At 51.9% G+C, this 7623-nt stretch overlaps 1 long non-coding RNA gene and 1 other non-coding gene across 2 annotated transcripts; both read right to left on the bottom strand.

Moving 5' to 3' along the window:
- Positions 1–390: 390 nt before the first annotated feature.
- On the bottom strand, positions 391–522 carry LOC127491251 (small nucleolar RNA SNORA81). The gene has a single exon (XR_007919837.1). It is a non-coding gene; the product is annotated as a small nucleolar RNA SNORA81 (small nucleolar RNA).
- A 2769-nt stretch (positions 523–3291) lies between these two features.
- LOC138844302 (uncharacterized) lies at positions 3292–6500 on the bottom strand. Its single transcript, XR_011379897.1, has 3 exons — positions 6395–6500; positions 4066–4178; positions 3292–3700 (listed from the first exon to the last, which is right to left on the bottom strand). It is a non-coding gene; the product is annotated as an uncharacterized lncRNA (long non-coding RNA).
- Between the last annotated feature and the right edge of the window lie 1123 nt (positions 6501–7623).

Genomic DNA, 7623 nt, shown 5'->3' with positions numbered 1-7623 from the left:
CCTGACTCCCCACTTATAACCCATGTGATCTTGGGATGATTCCTGAGCTTCTCAAAGCTTTGCTTTTCCGCATCTGTCGTAGAGACGAGAACAATAGCTCCAACTCAGAGGGTCTTTGTAAAGAATGAATGAGACAGCTCATGCAAACTACACCTGGAATATAGTAAGTGCTCAGGAAATCAGAGCTACTTGGATTTCTTCTTTTGTTAATATTCATTCATGCCACAGTTCTCATTGTTCTTTTGGGATCTTAATATCTTTCTTAACCATTTAAAGAACTCTTTAATATAAAGGACGCTCAGCACTTGGTCACATTTGTTGTGAATATTTTTTTTTCAAAGACAGTCAGTTTATTTTCAGTATGATCAGTCATGAAATTTACTCTCAAAAACATATTGCACCAAATTTTAAGACAAAGGACATTGGACATTAAGAAAGAGGTCCACCCCAGTCTTTACAATCTAGTGCAGGTGAATATTTTTTAAGTGGGCATTTCAAGCTGCATTCTTTCTGCTGTGATGGACAGCCCCGCACATCCAGCAGAGGCACGAGGAAGAACTGTCTACGAAGTACAGACTCAGAAAAGGGAAGGGGAACACTCGGCTTCCATTCGCAAAGCTGCACTTTCTAAAGATGAGGCAGGAAGAATGGGGTTGATTGCAGCCACATCATGAAACCCAAGTGGCCAGGCACCGAGCACGCTGCTCTGACAGCCAGCGCCTAAGACACGGTACCGCCCCCCAACCCCGTGTTAGGGCCGGAGATGGGAGAGCCTCCTCCTCATTACTGAAGCTGTCTTCATGTTTACCAGAGTATTTTGGCTAAAGCAGGAAAGGAAAGGAAAGCCCCTCCCCGTCCAGGATCTGCATCTGTGCCTCGCCACTTCAGAGCTTTTCTGCCAGTGAGGGTTCGGTGCAGTGAGGAAGCCTCTGCCGTAGTTTTCATTTGTTATGTCTATTAAAAATAAACATGCTGAGAAGCTGCCTTTTAGTCTCTTTATCAAGCCCTAAATGACGTGTAGCCCTTGTCAAGTCATCGTTGACGAAAGCAACCGGCACGATTTGTAAAGCTTCCGGAACGAACTCCTGTAAAGGCAGGCGTCCCCTCCATTGATCAAAAGGCGCTTCAGCCCAGGGCTGGGCGGGAAGTCTGTCCCTGGACTCCACTAAGGCAGATAGGAGGCAGGACGCTGTCCCCTGCCCCCGACCTGCGACCTTCTCGCAGGACACCCGGCAGGCTCCCCGGCTTGGAAAACCATGCAGCGCCCCCTTTATGGGCCAACACGGATGGGGCCCGTCCCATGCTGAGTCATTCCAGCAATACTTTGCTCGCTCTGGAAACTCGGGGCATGTAGCGAGAGCAAAGCCACACTCCACGGTGAAGTAGCTATGAATTCTAATGAGCTACTCTGTGCTAATCAGTGACTTTGCTAACTGGGAGCCTTTGTTAGAAAGCGCACCCGGCCTTGGCGTGAATGCAAAACGCCAGCATTTCCTCTCCCAAATACACGTCCTCGCATCTTGTCTCACCAAACCAGAAAAGGAAGAACGGTGCTCTTCTCAGCCTGCTAGAGCTAACCGATTTTTTATTTTCGTGTTTATTTTCTTTAAGTGCCTAGCGTTACCGTTTGCCTTGTAAAAACTAGAAAGTGCAAGAGACCCATGTCTCCTAAATCCTACCTGTGACCTACCTGGCAGGAGACGAAGCTCTGCAGGTAAACACAGCAACAGACAGGATGCCCCCCTCTCCGCCCCACCCCTTCCCACACCACAGTGAGATTCGGTAATTTGCAAACTGAGCAGTCACCATTATTTTCCAAGGAGCAAGCAGGGTCTGCACTCCCCGCGAGGGGAACGTGACCCAATCATTTGTCTCGGCCACGCACGAATTCTAGAGCACTTGAGACCGCGTAGCCCTACAGCTGATTGCTAACACAGGAATGGTTGTAAAGAAAAATCTTTTTAATCTGGAAAGGCGGGGAGGGGGAGACAAAGGGCAGGGAAGAAAAGACGCATCGTGCTCTCTGCAAATCGGAGCTGGCTGTGAATCTGTAAGGCAGCCTGGATGTCTGAGTGGCAAGTCTCGCCTCCCTGCTCCGTCAGGGGCTGTCCGTCACCACGTCAGCCCTTTCGGAGTGATGAGGGCGCCCTGCCTGGAGCCCACTGCACACAGACCCCAAAATCTCCAGACCGATCAAGATAAATCCCATGGGGCTTTTGTTTCTCCACTCAAAGTGCGCCCATCATTTATTCGACAAATTAAAGTATCAATTTCTGTTTAAACATTAACAGGGTGATGCCAAATATTAGTCAGTTCCTAATAATTTTGAGGGATTAAAAAGATAATAAAAGTAATAGTCCATTACATTACCTACTTCAGCAAGATTGTAATGAACGTAATAAATTCTGGATCAGGGTTATAACAACTTCCATCTATTTAAAATGAATTTGTAGGGTTACTTTCATTAACTATGTATATGGGGAAATGATCTGACATATTACTTTAAAAGAGCTGTAAAACCGATTAGGAGAAAATATGCTCTCCAGACGTGGATGCCGGCCACGGGGGACGACCGTGTCCATGGGGAGAGGGAAGCCAGCCGCCGAGCCAGCCCCGTCTCCTCCTCTGCACCTGGGCCGGGGGAACCACAGCTGCATCAGCGCTGGGGCCCGAGGTGAGGGATTCTGCTTCTTTCCTTTCTCCCTTTTCTTCCTCCCTCCTCAGGTATATTCCTACTGACGAACCAGAGCTGGATCTGGGACAAGGAAATAGACCCCAGGCCTGCGGCCCAGCCTGGCCTCTGGCCCCCCGGGGGGAAGCTGCCACATTACAGGGGCCCATGCCCTCATTGCGAGAAAAGACAAGGGAGCGAGCACTTGACTGCACCACAGAAATTACTGCTGTACCTCGAATGCCCGCTTCATTTATCAATTTCATAGCAGAAAAACCCATATGACTGCCTTGTTCAGTCGCACGCTAAATCTAGTCACAGAGAGCTCCCCACCGCCACTCAAGTGTGCTATGCACGGACCTGGATAGAGTAACTTGAAATCCCACTAATGATTTATACTTAATTGAACCTCTAAGTGATTAAAGTGGCAGTAATGAATGAATCACACCCTCCCCATTCCCTGGGCGCCCTGGGCCCAGCCTCTCCGGGCAGAGGCGGCCCACACCTTGGGAAGTCGGCAAGAACGGGCCGGCCGGCTATAGCCATGCTCCCGGCTCCTCCGAGCTGCCCATCTGGGTCCTGGCTAAATTGCTCTCGCTTGCAGTAAATGACTCCATAAGCACCGAATCAGACCATTGATCCTTTTTATTAGATTACCCAATTGTAAGGTTAATGCATTTGCATTTGGCAAACGAAGTCGAAGTCGGTCAGCCCCAAACCCCACCCGGGATCAGTGTTTAAATGGCCCCACATGGGGAGCAGCTCTGTCAACATATTGATTTGTTGCTAGCAGGAACCAGATGCGAATGCCCTTCCTTCTCCCCAACTCCCCCCACCCCCAACACTGCACCGAGAAAGAAGGTACCCAGAGCAGGGCCTCTCGGGAGGCCAAGGCTGCTGCCCACCCCACCCCCACGCCTACAGCTCCTGTTTCGGGAAGAAGAGGAAGGGATCTGCGAGGTTTTCAGTCACCACAATCAGGGACAAGGGTGGACAGTTCACCTTGGACCGGGAACCTTGCTGCTTTCTCTAAATGAAGGAGAACCAGGACTTAAATCAATGACAAGGACACAGGCTTCAGAAACCAAAGATTCTTCTTCTCTGACAGTCACAGGCAGACTGAGGCAGTCACACACACCAAGGCTTCTCTACTCAACAGGAAAATATCCTTGGCTTTCTAAATACATCAGCCAAATGTTGCTCAAGTGGCCCTCCTGCATTGGGATTTTTTTTAGCAAGTTAATTCATGCATTGGAAAAGCACACTTGTGGATGGAATACGAGTTCTGTATTGGAGCATACGGCCAATGTTTAGGAGAGGAGGAGGTTAGAAGTCACCCAAAGGAGACCATGTCCTTTTATAGGTGGGGAAACCGAGGCCCAGAAAGAACCTACCAGAGGCCCCCAGAAGCTTTTACGGGGGCTCGTGGAAAAGCTGCCTTCCAGATCAGTCTGATGTTTAGTCGTCGGATAAGAAGGCAGCGCTCCCAGCAGAGGTGGCTTGGAGGCTGTGACAGTAAAGAAACAGTCTTTTTATACAAATGTTCTACGACACGAGCCATATTTCATATTCAGCTGCATAAACTAGGTCTTTGTCTAAATTGTTCCGGGGAGTAAGATTCACTGTAAGTACTGCTTACGGGATGGATTTGTTCAGCGCCTGGCCTCCGAGGACAGGGAAGCTGCTTTCATCATTTCAAGTCAGCTCGCTTTTCCGGCTGTTCACGTTCAAAGGTGGCCAGCAGGCTGGGGAGCAGCCTGGCCGCCGCCACTGGGACTCGAGGACTGAAGCCCCAGCTCAGTGGCACAGGGGCCGTGTCTGTTCTCTGAATCTCGGCTTCCTCCCTAGTGATCTTTGCTTCCTTGCCAGATGGGTTGGAGACTAAATGGGATCATCTGTGTGTGAAAACAACCAGTATGGACCAGCTCCTTATCCACAAATTCCCTCCCTCCTGGTGTCATTGGAAAAGGTGACCCCGAGCCTTCCAGGCAATAACTGACTGGTAACAAACAGCCTAGGGACAGCCCACACCAGGAAAGGGGGCCCCTTCCCTACCCAGCCCTCTCTCCCTTTGCAAGGGAGATGCTAAGCCCCTGCCCGGCGTCTCTGCCTCCTCTGCTGGAGGCAGAGCCTGTGTGGAGCTCCACCCAGACCCAGCCTCTGTATCTGCAGGCCTAAGAGCAAAGAGAACAGGGCCAAGATAATTCCCATAACAGCCAACAACCTTACTCACTAACATTTTCGAGCACTTGGTCTTTTAAGTGCTTTGAGCGTGTGTGCAGCCTCCTCAGATCCTCCCAATAACATGACAAGGCTCAAATGGTTAGATCCACTTTACAGAAGCAAAAGCTGAGGTTTGCACAGGACAAGGACTGCCAAAGGACACAGCTGGGAAGGGACAGAGCTGGGGTTGAAGTCCAAGCCCATCAGACGCTAGGACTCAGGGCCTCCCACCTGGGATTCATATGCCAGAGCCCAGAGCCCAGCAGAGCCCCTGGTTTCTCCTGTCCCCTTTCAGCCTGCTGGTCCATTGAGTCAATAGCCACAGGACAGGCAAAGGACAGGAGGGCATCTGTCGCGAGGGAAAGCAGAGAGAATCACTGCATGGGCATCAATTGACCTCTGTATGTCATTGAGAAAGTGCTGAGTGGAGGCTGTGGCACAGCCCTGGGAGCCCACAGGAAGGGTACGTATCTGATTGGGGTGCCATGCGGGCAGATTCCAGCTGGAGATAGTAGCGGCTCGGCTGTCTGGGGGAAAGAGGGCAGAGAGGCCCCTCTGGCATGGGCTGTTTGTCCAGCAAAGATTGCAGTATTGGAGCTTGACACCAACAAGCTTCAGGCCTGAGCAGGCTGACAGTCAGCCAGAGGCGAGCAGGGGACAGGGAGCCAGGTCACCTGTGTGTTCCTGGCCACAGACTCACTCCTTGTTTCCATGTGGGCCTGTGTGTGTCTGCCGAGGTGTGTGTACACCTGTGCACAAGCACACAGCTGTGTCCACGGGAGATGTGTACGTAGTGCCTCTATATGGTTGTGTCTGTCTGGGAGGATGAGGGTGTGTGGGTGTGTGAATGAGTGACCAAGGCTGGGCATGTTTATGTCCATGTGACTACATGCGCATCCATGGACATAAGGCTTTGTGCCTCCAGGAGGGGTTTTATGCGCCCTGCTCAACCGAGGTGAAGGGTAAAGGGTAGCGTCCTTCCATCAGTAGGAATAGGACCATTCAGAGAATCTCGTGCTGCGGGACTCTGTGGGACCGAGGAGGGAGGGTCTGCTCAGCCTTGCAGAGTCAGGGAGGGCTGACTGGAGGGGAGATCTTTCCCCGATGGGAATTTGTGACGCCCTCGTTACCAGCCAGTCATATTTGATCTGTTGTCCCCAGAAACCGGCTAAACATCCTGATGAGCCATGGCAGTTCCCCAGCCTTCCTGAAATAGGAACACAGGCTCCCCGCCCAGCCATGCGCTCACTTGAGGAGCTGGGAGCAGCCAGAACTGCATGACTGCCTCCAGCTTCTGGACTTGGGGCTCCACAGTGCCTTCTGGAAGGTATTCAATTGCCTGGACTCACCTGACTTTTAATGTACAACACAGAACGACAGACCCCGCCTGGAGCTCGGCTCTGAGTCTCCGGCCCAGATACTGGGTGTCTGAACCCCACTTCTAGCACCACTCCTCATGGCTGGGTGATTTCTCAGCAACTTGTGCCTCAGTTTCCTCACCTGCTCCCTATGTCAGTCACGCTTGTGGACACTGAAGTCCTGACCTTGCATAGCTGTGCAACCTCAAGCAAACCACCAGGCCCTCCAAGGTTCAGCTTGCTTGTCTGTAAAACAGGGACAATCACAGCAAAGGAGATCAGGTGGAGGAAAGCACTTTAAAGTTTAAAAACATACCGCATTTGGGAGAAGCTCAGCAGGATTCCCAGAGGAGCTAGGCGTCTGGGTGTCACCTTCACGGGGCAAAGAGATCCAGGGCTCCAGGACCCCAAGACAAGGAGGGCCCAGAGATGGAGTCTACCGGGCAGAAGGCGCTGGGCCGCGGCTCCCTGGAGCTGTACGGCAATGATTCAGGAAAAGGCTGACAAGGATATTAGCAGTGTGGGTTTTTTTTTTTTTTTTAAATCCTGAGTCCAGAGAAAATGCACGGTCAGGAATAAAGGCGCCCAAGAGAGCAAGGAGAAAGAAATCATCAGAATTAGCCAGCAGGCGGGCAGCAGAAGCAGGGCAATGCATGCACACAGGACTGAAGCCTCTCCAGGACCCCAGGCTAGGGAGGCATCTTGGGATGGGTGAGCCGGGACAGGCCTGGACAGGTGTGGCGGGGGATATGGGCCACCGGGACCCAGCCAGCATGTGGAATGGAAGACAAGGAAGAAGCCATCGCCAGGTGAGTCCGGCACACGTAGGGGCTGCCAAGCGTCCCCTTGGGCCCCTTCCCCCACAGGGCATCCAAAAGGGGGTCATCAAAGGGCTTGAGTTGCTGCTTTCTGTTGTTCATGGAGCTCTGAAAATGTGCCGGGGAGATGGGAGAGAGCCAAGAGGCTGCAGGGGCCTCCGCAGGCAGGAGGCCTCACATGCACCCCACTCCCTCCAAGGCTGAAATGAGACAAGGATGACAGGGACCACGGCTTGGGAAATTCCCCGGCTGTGTCCCTCGCAGTTAGATGGGGGATGTGGAGGTGCTGTGGGCCGTGGTCCCAGGGCCTGCTGTAAGAGCAGGAAGGAATGGATTTTGATTAGCTGGAGCAGAGAAAGCCATTTACATGGGCAATGGAACTGACGTTCCTAACCGAAACCTGCTTTCCACAAATCATTGAGACTATCAGATGGCTTACAAAAAGGCCTGGCTGTGTGTGTGTGTGTGTGCACGCGTATATGCATGCGTGTGTGTGTGTGTGCATGTGTGCATATGTTTGTGTGTGTGTATTGGGGAAGGGCAGAATTAATGC

This window comes from Oryctolagus cuniculus, chromosome 11 (assembly GCF_964237555.1).
Source record: "Oryctolagus cuniculus chromosome 11, mOryCun1.1, whole genome shotgun sequence".
In the NCBI taxonomy this organism is placed as follows: Eukaryota; Metazoa; Chordata; class Mammalia; order Lagomorpha; family Leporidae; genus Oryctolagus; species Oryctolagus cuniculus.
Note: the sequence above shows the minus strand (reverse complement) of the source record. Positions and strands in the feature narration are given on the sequence as shown.